A 17,186-nucleotide genomic window follows, 5' to 3' on the forward strand; every position below is an offset into this window, starting at 1 on the left:
TCAGATAGACCCTGACAGAACTGACTACGGAGAGCAGGATCGTTCCACTCCGTATCCGTAGCCCATCTCCTAAATTCAGAGCAATAGATTTCCACAGAACGTTCTCCCTGCAGTAAACCACGTAACTTGGTCTCAGCCTGAGAGATCCGATCCGGGTCGTCATAAATAAGACCCAAGGCTCTAAAACATTCATCTACCAATTGGAGGGGCGGTGATCCGGTCGGCAGAGAAAAAGCCCAAGACTGTGCATCATCCTTAAGACAAGAAATGATCACACCCACCCATTGACACTCATCCCCAGAAGAGTATGGACGCAGCTTAAAGTACAACTTACACGATTCCCTGAACCAAATGAAATTGTCACTACCCCCAGAAAATCTGTCCAGGAGGGCAACCTTAGGTTCAGGGCAGGCCTGGTACCCACCATCGGGACCAGCCGTATGTGGTCTCTGAATCCGTAAGACTGTCGCGCGGAGGTCAGCTACCTCCAATGACAGCCCTGCAGCTGTTCGACCAGTACAGACATAGGATCCATAGCTGCACTGACCTGAACGAAATGGCGGTTTTTACGGCGGTAGATAATGTCATGGTCAGTGTGGGGGGAAACTCCACACTGAACACAGGAGAGAAGGGGAACAGTAACTGAGCCTGAAAACTAGGGAAGAAACAGGACACCTCCTAGACAACCCTAATCCAGGCCCAGACTACCTATCAATATGAATAGACCTTGTAGGTAGGAATATTCATATGCAGTATACCTAGGCCCTGATTTCCCTTTAAGGCCCTGGAATAAGATTAGGACCAGAGACAACCCATTCCTCCCCAGATGGACGAATGGAAGTCTCTGTCTCAGGCCCAGACACAACAACAAGGAATATAACAAATACAAACAAACGCAATACTTAACTTCTGTAGAGATGGAAGAACGGGAACACCAGAGACGACCTCACACCAGCTCAGCCAAACCCAAATGAAGCTATCAACCGCATAGTCAGAAGGGTGGGGTGAGACGATAAAGCGGGTGGCCAACCTTACGGACACAAAGAGCCAGAAAAAAAAATTTGGACTACCAGGAGCCACAAGCTATACATCGTGCGGTTGTGGTTTTTTTTTTCTGTTACGGCGTTCACCGCAAAGAAGATATTATTTTTCGGGCATGTCGATATGTAATATGTTTATTTTTTATTGTTTGTAAATTTTATATGTAAAATTGGGAAAGGGAGCGATTTAAACTTTTAGTATTTAGGTGTTTTTTTACCTTTTTTTTACATTTTATTTACTATTAGCTAGAACCCTTGTCCTATTCACCCTAATAGAGCTCTGTTAGGGTGAATAGGACTTCCCAGTTCTCCCTGCTGCATAGTGCACACAGCAGCAGGGAGCGTACCATGGCAGCCAGGGCTTCAGTAGCGTCCTGGCTGCCATGGTAACAGATCGGAGCCCCAGGATTACACTGCTGGGGCTCCGATCGGAACTGCCACCAATGAAGAGTGGGAGGGGACCCTGTGGCCACTGCCAACAATGATACTAATAGTTGGGGGGGGGGCACTGCGCCACGAATGTTTAGAAATTATAATACTGGGGGGGGCACCGCCCTCAATATCAGGACATGCAATCCGCCGAACCACGGCAGTTAACCCCTCAGGTGCGGCACCTGAGGGATTCATTTCCGCGGTTCGGCGGATCGCATGCCTTGTTATTGAGGACAAGTATGTGATACCGCTGCCGGCAAACACTGCCTCCTATACTTGAATTAATTACATTCATTGGTGGTGCAGTGGCCACAGCAGCTCCCCTTCTCCTCCCTGCTATCTCCCCACTGGTGGCAGCGCCAGCCGCGTCACAGTGGAGAGGGAAGGACTCCCTCCTTCTCCACTGTGCTAGTGAAGAGAACATGGTAGGCGCTGAGAGCGGAGCATGCCATGTTCTCTATTAGGCTGCGCAGCTACTTCCCATCTCCACCGCAAGAGTGGCACTTGAAGCTGCAAAGAGCCGCATGTGGCTCGAGAGCCGCGGGGTGGCCACCCCTGCTATAAAGGAAGAAGTGATGACCACTGAGCAACAGCTGAGAAAAGGGAAGTGGTCATTAACCCTACTAACACTGAATAAAGAGAAATCAAGGAGGCAGTTAGATTCCTCCACTCTCAGACAGTCTCTCTGATCTCCTGACATCAGTCACCTGAGGGATCGCAACAGTGCTGTATATATCTGTATGCAGTAATCTCCTGAGCTCCCTCTAGTGGTGGCTGTATATATCTGTATGTATTGATCTCCTGAGCTCCCTCTAGTGGTGGCTGTATATATCTGTATGTAGTAATCTCCTGAGCTCCCTCTAGTGGTGGCTGTATATATCTGTATGTAGTAATCTCCTGAGCTCCCTCTAGTGGTGGCTGTATATATATCTGTATGTAGTAATCTCCTGAACTCCCTCTAGTGGAGACTGTATATATCTGCATGTAGTAATCTCCTGAGCTCCCTCTAGTGGTGGCTGTATATATCTGTATGCTCTAATCTCCTGAGCTCCCTCTAGTGATGGCTGTATATATCTGTATGCAGTAATATCCTGAGCTCCCTCTAGCGGTGGCTATATATATCTGTATGTAGTAATCTCCTGAGCTCCCTCTAGTGGTGGCTGTATATATCTGTGTGCTGTAATCTCCTGAGCTCCCTCTAGTGGTTGCTGCATATATCTGTATGTAGTAATCTCCTGAGCTCCCTCTAGTGGTGGCTGCAAATATCTGTATGTAGTAATCTCCTGAGCTCCCTCTAGTGGTGACAGTATATAGCTGTATGTAGTAATCTCCTGAGCTCCCTCTAGTGGTGGCTGTATATATCTGTATGCTGTAATCTCCTGAGCTCCATCTAGTGGTTGCTGTATATATCTGTATGTAGTAATCTCCTGAGCTCCTGTCATGGTCTTACCTTCCTGCTGTTCTCCTTCGTTTGACATGTGCTGGCGGCCATCTTGGTTTCTGGGTTTCTTGTAGCCTTCCACCCTGCGGCTCCTCCTTCCCACTGGGAGGAGCTGGATGCCTAGCTCATATATATAGGAGGTCTGTGGCTTCAGTTCCTTGCTTGGTCCTCTTGTGTTCACATGCTTCTAAGACTGCTGCTGCTTCTGGTTCCTGATCCTGGCTTCGTCTGACTACCCTGCTGGTTCCTGATCCTGGCTTCGTCTGACTACCCTGCTGGTTCCTGATCCTGGCTTCGTCTGACTACCCTTCTGGTTCCTGACCTCTGGCTTCGCAAAGACTCTGCTCGGTTTCACCATCCGTTTGGACTTTTGCTTTACAGCTTTATTTTCAATAAAGCCTTCTTATTTTCACTTATCTCTTGTTGTACGTCTGGTTCATGGTTCCGTGACATTAGGACCAAGCCATGAATTCTGACGGTACAGGGCCATCCTCGCTACCCACGCTGGTTGCCAGACTTGATCAGCAGGATCACCTGTTGGGTCGGTTCGCTGTGGCGTTGCAAACCCTGCTTGAACGCACGGCTCATTTCGCTCCCGTTGCCGATGGGTCGGTTGTCGCTCCTGGGCTCGCTCCTACTGCCGCTCCGGTTGTTGCGCCAGAGTCTACCCCGACACCTGTTGTTGCGCCTGCGGTGTTTCGGGGTATGACCGGTTCTGCCCCTCTTCCACAGCGCTTTGGGGGAGAGCCAACTCAGTGCCGAGGTTTCCTTAACCAGGTGGGCATTTATTTCGAGTTGCTGCCACATGCCTTTCCTACTGAGAGATCAAAGGTGGGCTTCTTGATCTCGCTGCTCTCGGACAAGGCCTTGGTCTGGGCCAGCCCTTTATGGGAGAACAACAATCCGGTGGTTGCCGAGTTTTCCGGTTTTGTTGCTTCTCTTCGGAAGGTATTCGATGTGCCGGCTCGTGCTGCCTCTGCTGCGAAGCTCCTTATGTCCATCAGACAGGGTTCACGATCCGTAGCTGAATACGCCATTGAGTTTCGTACCCTGGCAGCAGAGGTGGGCTGGAATAATGAGGCTCTGGTCGCTGCTTTCTCTCATGGTCTCTCGGATGCCTTGAAGGATGAGGTTGCAGCTAAGGACCTACCAGTTGAGCTCGAGTCTCTTATTTCTTTCCTGATTTTGATTGACACCAGACTCAGGAAGAGACCTTCCTTTAAGGAGAACCTGCGGAGGTCTTCTAACAGATTGGTGCCTACGTTTGCTGTCCCACCCGTGCCTCCCTCTCCTCCCACGCCTCCTGGGGATGACTTGTCTGGGGGTGAACCCATGCAGCTGGGGTTTGCTCGCCTGTCCGAGGGGGAGAGGGCACTCCGGAGACGCGAGGGCCGATGCATGTACTGTGGTCTCGGTGGGCATTTTCGGTTGGCATGTCCGAACCGTCCGGGAAAACGCTCGTACCTGAGATCCTGTCGGGGGCAGATCTTGGGTGGAGTCTCCTCGTCCCCGGTTTCCCATGTTGACAAACCACTGATCACTGTTGTCCTCTCCTGGGTCGGGGGCTCGGTGACGACCCAGGCGTTGGTGGACTCTGGTGCTGGTGGTTTGTTCATTGATAGTGTGTTCGCTGCCGCCAATTCCATTCCTCTGCAGGCTCGAGGTTCCCCACTGGCTCTTGAGGCGATAGACGGCAGACCCCTTCTGCCGCCACACGTGACTCATGAGACCCTTCCAGTGGGGATAGCCATTGGTGCCGTTCACAGAGAGTCGGTCTGCCTCCAGGTTATTTCGTCTCCACACTACTCTGTGGTCTTGGGGTACCCCTGGCTCCAGAAGCATAATCCGACTTTCGATTGGAGATCGGCCGAGATCCTCTCGTGGTCACCGCAGTGTGGGGCTAGTTGCATCCATGGGTCTGTCAAGTTGCTGTGTACTTCCTCGGACTCTCTGTTGCCTCCTGAATACGAGGAGTACCGGGATGTATTCGATAAGGTGCGCGCGGTTGCCCTACCTCCGCACCGCCCATACGATTGTGCCATAGAGTTACAATCTGGTGCCGTTCCTCCTCGTGGCAAAGTCTATCCACTGTCGGTAGCGGAGAATGAGGCCATGGAGGAGTACGTGAGGGAGGCGCTTTCACGCGGACACATTCGCAAATTTTCGTCACCGGCAGGGGCTGGATTTTTCTTTGTGAAAAAGAAGGGCGGTGAGTTGAGGCCTTGCATCGATTACAGGGGTCTCAATCGCATCACGATCAAGAACGCTTACCCGATACCCTTGATTTCCGAGCTGTTCGATCGCCTTAAAGGGGCCACGGTCTTTACCAAACTCGACCTGAGGGCGGCATATAACCTGGTAAGGATCAAGGCGGGCGATGAGTGGAAGACCGCGTTTAACACCAGGACCGGTCATTATGAATCCTTGGTTATGCCCTTTGGGTTGTGCAATGCGCCCGCAGTCTTTCAGGAATTCATCAACGATGTTTTCCGTGACCTGTTGCAGCAGTGTGTGGTGGTCTATTTGGATGACATCTTGGTATATTCTGAATCCATGGAGGCCCACATTCTGGATGTCAGACGAGTGTTGCAACGGTTACGAGAGAACAAGCTGTTCGGTAAGCTTGAGAAATGCGAATTTCACCGATCCCAGGTAACCTTCTTAGGTTACATCATTTCCGCTGAGGGGTTCTCCATGGATCCTGAGAAGGTTTCGGCTGTCTTACAGTGGCCCCAGCCCAGTGGTCTTCGTTCCCTGCAGCGCTTTTTGGGCTTCGCCAATTATTATCGGAAGTTCATCAGGGACTTTTCCATGCTGGCCAAGCCTCTCACGGATCTGACCAGGAAGGGCAGTAATTCCCAGGTCTGGCCGCTCGAGGCCATCCGAGCTTTTGAGGCCCTAAAGTCCGCCTTTGTGTCGGCTCCGATTCTGTCGCATCCCAACCCTGGGTTGCCCTTTGTCCTCGAGGTGGACGCGTCTGAGACGGGAGTAGGCGCCCTTCTGTCTCAGCGTAGAACACCAGAGGGTCCTCTGCTTCCCTGTGGGTTTTACTCCCGGAAACTGTCTTCCGCGGAGTGCAACTATCAGATTGGTGACAGGGAGTTATTGGCCATCGTGCAGGCCCTTAAAGAATGGAGGCACTTGCTCGAGGGTTCGGTGGTTCCGGTTCTCATCCTGACGGACCACAAGAATCTGACCTACCTTTCTGAGGCCAAGAGATTGACACCACGTCAGGCCAGATGGGCTCTGTTCTTGTCACGTTTTAATTACGTGGTCTCCTACCTACCCGGTTCCAAGAACATCAGGGCGGATGCCTTATCACGGCAGTACTCCGAGCTGTCCAGGGAGGAGTCGATTCCGACTTCGGTCATACCTCCGAATCAGATCCTGGCCGACATTCGCACCAGCCTGACCTCTCCCCTGGGTGAGCAGATTTTGGCGGCTCAATCTGGTGCTCCGTCTGGGAGACCCAACGGCAGATGTTTTGTGCCTGAGGAGTTGCGCACTCGGTTGTTGCGAACCTACCATAACTCCAAGACCGCGGGGCATCCTGGAAAGAATCAGCTGTCCTGGGCTGTTTCACGTCTGTTCTGGTGGCCTTCCCTACGTTCCGACATCGCCGCATATGTAGCGGCATGCTCCGTTTGTGCCGAGAGTAAGTCCCCTCGGCACCTTCCGTTGGGCCTTCTGCAACCCATAGCCACCGGGGAGCGCCCATGGTCACACCTGGGGATGGATTTCATTGTGGACCTCCCTGCATCCCGAGGCCATACGGTCATTCTCATGATTGTGGATCGGTTTTCCAAAATGTGCCACTGTGTTCCTCTCAAGAAGTTACCCTCTGCACAAGAGTTGGCCACGATTTTTGCCAGGGAGGTCTTCCGGTTGCACGGTTTGCCCAAGGAGATTGTGTCGGATCGGGGGAGTCAGTTTGTGTCCAGGTTCTGGCGCGCCTTTTGCTCCCAGTTGGGGATTCATCTCTCCTTCTCCTCGGCCTACCACCCTCAGTCCAATGGGGCCGCAGAACGATCCAATCAGGCCTTGGAGCAATTCCTTCGTTGCTATGTCTCCGATCACCAAGACAATTGGGTTGACCTCCTGCCTTGGGCTGAGTTTGCCAGGAACACGGCGGTGAACTCTTCCTCTGGGACGTCTCCCTTCATGGCCAATTATGGGTTCCAACCTGCCGTGTTACCGGAGGTATTCTCTCCCCAGGATATTCCGGCTGTGGAGGATCACCTTTCCGTCCTACGTGCTTCTTGGGTACAGATCCAGAAGTCCCTTGAGGTCTCTGCGCAGCGCCAGAGACTCCAGGCTGATCGCAGACGAGCGCCTGCTCCTTCCTACCAGGTCGGAGACCGTGTATGGTTGTCCACCCGCAACCTCAACCTTCGAGTGCCCACTCCCAAGCTGGCGCCTCGCTTTGTTGGTCCCTTCCGAGTGCTTCGCAGGGTAAACCCGGTAGCCTATGCCCTTGCGCTTCCTCCTGGCATGCGGATCTCCAACGTGTTTCATGTTTCCCTGTTGAAGCCACTGGTGTGTAATCGTTTCACTTCCTCGGTTCCTCGGCCTCGTCCGGTCCAAGTGGGCAATCGTGAGGAATATGAGGTGAGCAATATCCTGGACTCACGCCTGGTCCGCGGTCGGTTGCAGTTTTTGGTCCATTGGCGTGGTTATGGTCCAGAGGAGCGTTCCTGGGTTCCCTCCGCAGATGTCCATGCTCCTGCCTTGCTCCGAGCCTTCCACGCACGCTTCCCTCAGAAACCGTTTTGTGCTCCGCGGAGGAGGGGCCCTTGAGGGGGAGGTACTGTCATGGTCTTACCTTCCTGCTGTTCTCCTTCGTTTGACATGTGCTGGCGGCCATCTTGGTTTCTGGGTTTCTTGTAGCCTTCCACCCTGCGGCTCCTCCTTCCCACTGGGAGGAGCTGGATGCCTAGCTCATATATATAGGAGGTCTGTGGCTTCAGTTCCTTGCTTGGTCCTCTTGTGTTCACATGCTTCTAAGACTGCTGCTGCTTCTGGTTCCTGATCCTGGCTTCGTCTGACTACCCTGCTGGTTCCTGATCCTGGCTTCGTCTGACTACCCTGCTGGTTCCTGATCCTGGCTTCGTCTGACTACCCTTCTGGTTCCTGACCTCTGGCTTCGCAAAGACTCTGCTCGGTTTCACCATCCGTTTGGACTTTTGCTTTACAGCTTTATTTTCAATAAAGCCTTCTTATTTTCACTTATCTCTTGTTGTACGTCTGGTTCATGGTTCCGTGACAGCTCCCTCTAGTGGTGGCTGTATATATCTGTATGTAATAATCTCCTGAGCTCCCTCTAGTGGTGGCTGTATATATCTGTATGCTCTAATCTCCTGAGCTCCCTCTAGTGGTGGCTGTATATATCTGTATGCAGTAATCTCCTGAGCTCCCTCTAGTGGTGGCTGTATATATCTGTATGCAGTAATATCCTGAGCTCCCTCTAGCGGTGGCTGTATATATCTGTATGTAGTAATCTCCTGAGCTCCCTCTAGTGGTGGCTGTATATATCTGTGTGCTGTAATCTCCTGAGCTCCCTCTAGTGGTGGCTGTATATAACTGTATGCAGTAATCTCCTGAGCTCCCTCTAGTGGTGGCTATATATATCTGTATGCAGTAATCTCCTGAGCTCCCTCTAGCGTTTACTGTATATATCTGTATGTAGTAATCTCCTGAGCTCCCTCTAGTGGTGGCTGTATATATCTGTATGTAGTAATCTCCTGAGCTCCCTCTAGTGGTGGCTGTATATATCTGTATGTAGTAATCTCCTGAGCTCCCTCTAGCTGTGGCTGTATATATCTGTATGTAGTAATCTCCTGAGCTCCCTCTAGTGGTGGCTGTATATATCTGCATGCAGTAATCTCCTGAGATCCCTCTAGTGGAGGCTGTATATACCTGTATGCAGTAAGCTGCTGAGCTCCCTCTAGTGGTGGCTGTACATATCTGTATGCAGTAATTTCCTGAGCTCACTCTACTGGTGGCTGTATATATCTGTATGTAGTAATCTCCTGAGCTCCCTCTAACGGTGGCTGTATATATCTGTATGTAGTAATCTCCTGAGCTCCCTCTAGTGGTGGCTGTATATACCTGTATACAGTAATCTCCTGAGATCCCTCTAGTGGTGGCTGTATATATCTGTATGCTCTAATCTCCTGAGCTCCCTCTAGTGGTGGCTGTATATATCTGTATGCAGTAATCTCCTGAGCTCCCTCTAGTGGTGGCTGTATATATCTGTATGCAGTAATATCCTGAGCTCCCTCTAGCGGTGGCTGTATATATCTGTATGTAGTAATCTCCTGAGCTCCCTCTAGTGGTGGCTGTATATATCTGTATATAGTAATCTCCTGAGCTCCCTCTACTGGTGGCTGTATATATCTGTATGTAGTAATCTCCTGAGCTCCCTCTAACGGTGGCTGTATATATCTGTATGTAGTAATCTCCTGAGCTCCCTCTAGTGGTGGCTGTATATACCTGTATCCAGTAATCTCCTGAGATCCCTCTAGTGGTGGCTGTATATATCTGTATGCTCTAATCTCCTGAGCTCCCTCTAGTGGTGGCTGTATATATCTGTATGCAGTAATCTCCTGAGCTCCCTCTAGTGGTGGCTGTATATATCTGTATGCAGTAATCTCCTGATCTCCCTCTAGTGGTTGCTGCGTATATCTGTATGTAGTAATCTCCTAAACTCCCTCTAGTGGTGGCTGTATATAGCTGTATGTAGTAATCTCCTAAACTCCCTCTAGTGGTGACAGTATATAGCTGTATGTAGTAATCTCCTGAGCTCCCTCTAGTGGTGGGTGTATTTATCTGTATGCTGTAATCTCCTGAGCTCCATCTAGTGGTGGCTGTATATATCTGTATGCAGTAATCTCCTGAGCTCCCTCTAGTGGTGGCTGTATATATCTGTATGTAGTAATCTCCTGAGCTCCCTCTAGTGGTGGTTGTATATATCTGTATGCTCTAATCTCCTGAGCTCCCTCTAGTGGTGGCTGTATATATCTGTATGCAGTAATCTCCTGAGCTCCCTCTTGTGGTGGCTGTATATATCTGTATGTAGTAATCTCCTGAGCTCCCTCTAGTGGTGGCTGTATATAGCTGTGTGCTGTAATCTCCTGAGCTCCCTCTAGTGGTGGCTGTATATAACTGTATGCAGTAATCTCCTGAGCTCCCTCTAGTGGTAGCTGTATATATATGTATGTAGTCATCTCCTGAGCTCCCTCTGGTGATGGCTGTATAATCTGTATGCAGTAATCTCCTGAGCTCCCTCTAGTGGTGGCTGTATATATCTGTATGCAGTAATCTCCTGAGCTCCCTCTAACGGTGGCTGTATATATCTGTATGTAGTAATCTCCTGAGCTCCCTCTAGTGGTGGCTGTATATACCTGTATCCAGTAATCTCCTGAGATCCCTCTAGTGGTGGCTGTATATATCTGTATGCTCTAATCTCCTGAGCTCCCTCTAGTGGTGGCTGTATATATCTGTATGCAGTAATCTCCTGAGCTCCCTCTAGTGGTGGCTGTATATATCTGTATGCAGTAATCTCCTGAGCTCCCTCTAGTGGTTGCTGCATATATCTGTATGTAGTAATCTCCTGAGCTCCCTCTAGTGGTGGCTGTATATAGCTGTATGTAGTAATCTCCTAAGCTCCCTCTAGTGGTGACAGTATATAGCTGTATGTAGTAATCTCCTGAGCTCCCTCTAGTGGTGGGTGTATTTATCTGTATGCTGTAATCTCCTGAGCTCCATCTAGTGGTGGCTGTATATATCTGTATGCAGTAATCTCCTGAGCTCCCTCTAGTGGTGGCTGTATATATCTGTTTGTAGTAATCTCCTGAGCTCCCTCTAGTGGTGGTTGTAAATATCTGTATGCTCTAATCTCCTGAGCTCACTCTAGTAGTGGCTTTATATATCTGTATGCAGTAATATCCTGAGCTCCCTCTAGCGGTGGCTGCATATATCTGTATGTAGTAATCTCCTGAGCTCCCTCTAGTGGTGGCTGTATATATCTGTGTGCTGTAATCTCCTGAGCTCCCTCTAGTGGTTGCTGCATATATCTGTATGTAGTAATCTCCTGAGCTCCCTCTAGTGGTGGCTGTATATATCTGTATGTAGTAATCTCCTGAGCTCCCTCTAGTGGTGACAGTATATAGCTGTATGTAGTAATCTCCTGAGCTCCCTCTAGTGGTGGCTGTATATATCTGTATGAAGTGATCTCCTGAGCTCCCTCTAGTGGTGGCTGTATATATCTGTATGCAGTAATTTCCTGAGCTCCCTCTAGTGGTGGCTGTATATATCTGTATGTAGTAATCTCCTGAGCTCCCTCTAGTGGTGGATGTATATATCTGTATGCAGTAATCTCCTGAGCTCCCTCTAGTGGAGGCTGTATATACCTGTATGTAGTAATCCCCTGAGCTCCCTCTAGTGGTGGCTGTATATATCTGTATGTAGTAATCTCCTGAGCTCCCTCTAGTTGTAGCTGTATATAGCTGTATGTAGTAATCCCCTGAGCTCCCTCTAGTGGTGGCTGTATATATCTGCATGCAGTAATCTCCTGAGATCCCTCTAGTGGAGGCTGTATATACCTGTATGCAGTAAGGTGCTGAGCTCCCTCTAGTGGTGGCTGTACATATCTGTATGCAGTAATTTCCTGAGCTCCCTCTAGTGGTGGCTGTATATATCTGTATGTAGTAATCTCCTGAGCTCCCTCTAGTGGTGGCTGTATATATCTGTATGTAGTAATCTCCTGAGCTCACTCTAGTGGTGGCTGTATATATCTGTATATAGTAATCTCCTGAGCTCCCTCTAGTGGTGGTTGTATATATTTGTATGTAGTAATCTCCTGAGCTCCCTCTAACGGTGGCTGTGTATATCTGTATGTAGTAATCTCCTGAACTCCCTCTAGTGGTGGCTGTATATACCTGTATCCAGTAATCTCCTGAGATCCCTCTAGTGGTGGCTGTATATATCTGTATGCTCTAATCTCCTGAGCTCCCTCTAGTGGTGGCTGTATATATCTGTATGCAGTAATCTCCTGAGCTCCCTCTAGTGATGGCTGTATATATCTGTATGCAGTAATATCCTGAGTTCCCTCTAGCGGTGGCTGTATATATCTGTATGTAGTAATCTCCTGAGCTCCCTCTAGTGGTGGCTGTATATATCTGTGTGCTGTAATCTCCTGAGCTCCCTCTAGTGGTTGCTGCATATATCTGTATGTAGTAATCTCCTGAGCTCCCTCTAGTGGTGGCTGCATATAGCTGTATAAATCAACAAAGAGAATCGGTACACGTATTTACCTAATAAAGTTAAATTTTATTACGACATAAAATACATACAAACATAAATGTAGAGACCATACAGCATGCTTAGAGGAGACAGTCCACAATATATCCACTGTAGATGGATTAAATTGCTTGACTCGCTGCAATCATTTTCAAAACCCTCTATATCTGGAATCTAGATCAGCATATATTATTGAAAGCTGTATCTAGCCATAATATAGTGATAACTTTTGATGTGGAGCAAGTCAAGCATGGGTCTATGGCGAGCATACATAGCATTCATATACAAAGCTGCATCCTATCTGAGTAGATATAATTTTCAATACATGTTCAATATACATTCAAGATGGATGCATCGAATCGATCAAAGTTGCTCACCTACCCAATGTCCAGTGGTCTACGTGTGGGCTCTCTCTGACAAGCGTACTCCTCGACGTACGTTTCGCTAGTGCTTCTTCAGGAGGATTATTTTCTAATGGCTACGGAGGTCTTTTTAAATGCCCAGTGGCCAATGCTGGTCGATTCCTGCATCATGTGATTATATTCCAGGTGATTTCTATGTCGGCGCATCCCGTAATCATCAGATCTGGGTGTATATGGGACTTCCGCCCTTCCATCAGCGCGGTTGAAGTGAGGGCAGATTGCGTCTGACGTCACCTCGCTCGCGCCCGTCGGAACAGCCGAAGCCCTCCCACTCTCGATCCGCGATGCACACAGAAATCACCAGGTAAAGTTTTCTGAGGGGTATCTACATATCTATTTCTAATGCTGACTATCCACCCGTCATACCACTGGACATGGTAGGATCACAGCCTGGATCGCATCCTATTCAGTTTTTACTCGATTTGCATATTTATCCGAGTTGATGTTATATAGTGGAGTCGGTGATGGCATACTAGTACATATATATAAGGCAATTGGACATAATATGGAGGCATCAACATATATCTAGTTATGATGGCAGTGATAGTGACATCCCCTGATGGTATGGGTATTTTTCCAGCATACGCACATACCGACATCGGCGATTGTAAATATTCTGATACACCATAGGCTGAATATATATATATAGATGTGAGCAAACAGCGTGTAGGTGCATAAATCTCATGCCCAATCTACACGTGTATGCTCACATGCAGTATCCATTCGCTCATATATATCTCTAAGGCATATCCATCTTTCTCATTAAGTTATTCCAAAATCAATCCATATGCGCGCGCTGGTATGTTTATATATATCACTTCACGGCCATCTTTAGTATCCATGAGTCTGCGAGATACCCACCATAGATTCAATCAATCTCTTTATCTCACACACTCATGGGTATCACATTCATATATAAAAAGTGTCATGTGCATCAAGTGCATTTTATCTATCACTTGTATACATATATCTAAGTGCCATGTGCAATAAATATATATTATCTATCATACTACATACATAATTTTTATCTACAATATATGTGCAAATACCGAAGTGCCATGTGCATCAAATATATTTAATCAATCATTCATATATATATATATATAAGATATAAAATTCATATATAGTCATAAAATATTTCATGACCTACATGTATAAAGTGCCATACCTCAATTTTGTTATAGTATCTAATGTGAGTATTGTAAGTAGTGTTTTATAAATTTTCTATCAATCCCATATTGAAACTTATTCCTACTATGGGAGACAACTAAATATGTGTTACTTTAATATAATGTTAGTGCCCCCATTTCTATATGTCCTCTCTAATGTAGAGGAATAGTAGTAGATATATGTTATTATCTATTAATTAACCCACCCTTATATGTGATATCATTTATCTCCAAACGTTCTAACTAATAAAACTTTTTTATAAAAATATGTTTTTTCTCCCCCTGTGTTCATATATGTCCCAATGCATATTCCATAAAACCAAATTTTACCATCCATGTCCTACTTGCTTAATTAAATACTGATTCCATATGTTATATTCTAATACTTTTTTTTGATAGGTGCGATCATAGTTATTTAATTTTTCTTTTCTCCTTTCTATTTTTCCTAGAACGTCCCAGACGCAGGAATCCAGCCATCGACCACTCGACATTCTCACGTAAGTTTCTACAGTAGTCAAACAAAATATAATTAAAATATTATATATTTACTACTAACATTCTAAAATTCTATCTAAAACCCCCTACAGTTTACAAGAAGGAACTAAAACCCATAGTTTCATTCAATCCTTTCGGTGTCATAGTACCTAGCCTAAAAATCCATTTACTCTCGACTTGGGCTAGTCTTTTGCTGAGATCTCCTCCCCGTATCCCCATGTGAATTTGGTCTATTCCCGTGAATTGCAGCAATTTTTCATTACTTTGGTGAAATAATTTAAAATGTCTGGGTATAGTTTTAAGATTATCTAAATTTTCTTCCTCTTTACTTTTCTCGATATCTCGCACATGTTCTCTAATTCGTGCCCTAAATTCTCTGGTTGTCAGGCCTATATAGATTTTATCACAAGGGCATCTGGCGTGATATATAACACCCTTTGAGGAGCAAGAGATGTATTCCTTAATTTTGTATCTTTTATCATGGTTTAGACCCATAAATTCTGTAGTTTTTATTACATTTTTACATGCTTTGCATGTCCCACAGGGAAAAGATCCTTTTAGTTTCTCATTTCCAGTATTGGGTAGTTTACTTATGAAATGGCTATGAACTAAAGCGTCTTTGAAGTTTTTTGCCCTTTTTGCTGTTATAAGGGGCTTGTTTGGAATGCATTTATTTAGGACCATGATGCAGGAATCGACCAGCATTGGCCACTGGGCATTTAAAAAGACCTCCGTAGCCATTAGAAAATAATCCTCCTGAAGAAGCACTAGCGAAACGTACGTCGAGGAGTACGCTTGTCAGAGAGAGCCCACACGTAGACCACTGGACATTGGGTAGGTGAGCAACTTTGATCGATTCGATGCATCCATCTTGAATGTATATTGAACATGTATTGAAAATTATATCTACTCAGATAGGATGCAGCTTTGTATATGAATGCTATGTATGCTCGCCATAGACCCATGCTTGACTTGCTCCACATCAAAAGTTATCACTATATTATGGCTAGATACAGCTTTCAATAATATATGCTGATCTAGATTCCAGATATAGAGGGTTTTGAAAATGATTGCAGCGAGTCAAGCAATTTAATCCATCTACAGTGGATATATTGTGGACTGTCTCCTCTAAGCATGCTGTATGGTCTCTACATTTATGTTTGTATGTATTTTATGTCGTAATAAAATTTAACTTTATTAGGTAAATACGTGTACCGATTCTCTTTGTTGATTTATATATTATGGAGGTACACCCTTGTTAACACAAGGCTGTTTTGATCCAGTTGAAGTGTAGTATATAGCTGTATGTAGTAATCTCCTGAGCTCCCTCTAGTGGTGTCTGTATATATCTGTATGTAGTAATCTCCTGAGCTCCCTCTAGTGGTGGCTGTATATATCTGTATGCAGTAATCTCCTGAGCTCCCTCTAGTGGTGGCTGTATATATCTGTATGTAGTAATCTCCTGTGCTCCCTCCAGTGGTGGCTGTATATATCTGTATGTAGTAATCTCCTGAGCTCCCTCTAGTGGTGTCTGTATATATCTGTATGTAGTAATCTCCTGAGCTCCCTCTAGTGGTGGCTGTATATATCTGTATGCAGTAATCTCCTGAGCTCCCTCTAGTGGTGGCTGTATATATCTGTATGTAGTAATCTCCTGTGCTCCCTCCAGTGGTGGCTGTATATATCTGTATGTAGTAATCTCCTGAGCTCCCTCTAGTGGTGGCTGTATATATCTGTATGTAGTAATCTCCTGAGCTCCCTCTAGTGGTGGCTGTATATATCTGTATGTAGTAATCTCCTGAGCTCCCTCTAGTGGAGGCTGTATATATCTGTATGTAGTAATTTCCTGAGCTCCCTCTAGTGGTGGCTGTATATATCTGTATGTAGTAATCTCCTGAGCTCCTTCTAGTGGTTGCTGTATATATCTGTATGTAGTAATCTCCCGAGCTCCCTGTAGTGGTGGCTGTATATATCTGTATGTAGTAATCTCCTGAGCTCCCTCTAGTGGTGGCTGTATATATCTGTATGTAGTAATCTCCTGAGCTCCTTCTACTAGTGACTGTATATATCTGTATGTAGTAATCTCCTGAGCTCCGTCTAGTGGTGGCTGTATATATCTGTATGTAGTAATCTCCTGAGCTCCCTCTAGTGGTGGCTGTATATATCTGTATGTAGTAATCTCCTGAGCTCCCTCTAGTGATGGCTTTATATATCTGTATGTAGTAATCTCCTGAGCTCCTTCTAGTGGTTGCTGTATATATCTGTATGTAGTAATCTCCTGAGCTCCCTCTAGTGGTGGCTGTATATATCTGTATGTAGTAATCTCCTGAGCTCCCTCTAGTGGTGGCTGTATATATCTGTATGTAGTAATCTCCTGAGCTCCCTCTAGTGGTGGCTGTATATATCTGTATGTAGTAATCCCCTGAGCTCCCTATAGTGGTGGCTGTATATATCTGTATGTAGTAATCTCCTGAGCTCCCTCTAGTGGTGGCTGTATATATCTGTATGTAGTAATCTCCTGAGCTCCCTCTAGTGGTGGCTGTATATATCTGTATGTAGTAATCCCCTGAGCTCCCTATAGTGGTGGCTGTATATATCTGTATGCAGTAATCTCCTGAGCTCCCTCTAGTGGTGGCTGTATATATCTGTATGTAGTAATCTCCTTAGCTCCCTCTAGTGGTAGCTGTATATATCTGTATGCGGTAATCTCCTGAGCTCCCTCTAGTGGTGGTTGTATATATCTGTGTGCAGTAATATCCTGAGCTCCCTCTAGTGGTGGATGTATATATCTGTATACAGTAATCTCCTGAGCTCCCTCTAGTGGTGGCTGTATATATCTGTATGTAGTAAACTCCTGAGCTCCCTCTAGTGGTGGCTGTATATATCT

The sequence above is a fragment of the Bufo bufo genome, chromosome 6 (genome assembly GCF_905171765.1).
Source record: "Bufo bufo chromosome 6, aBufBuf1.1, whole genome shotgun sequence".
In the NCBI taxonomy this organism is placed as follows: Eukaryota; Metazoa; Chordata; class Amphibia; order Anura; family Bufonidae; genus Bufo; species Bufo bufo.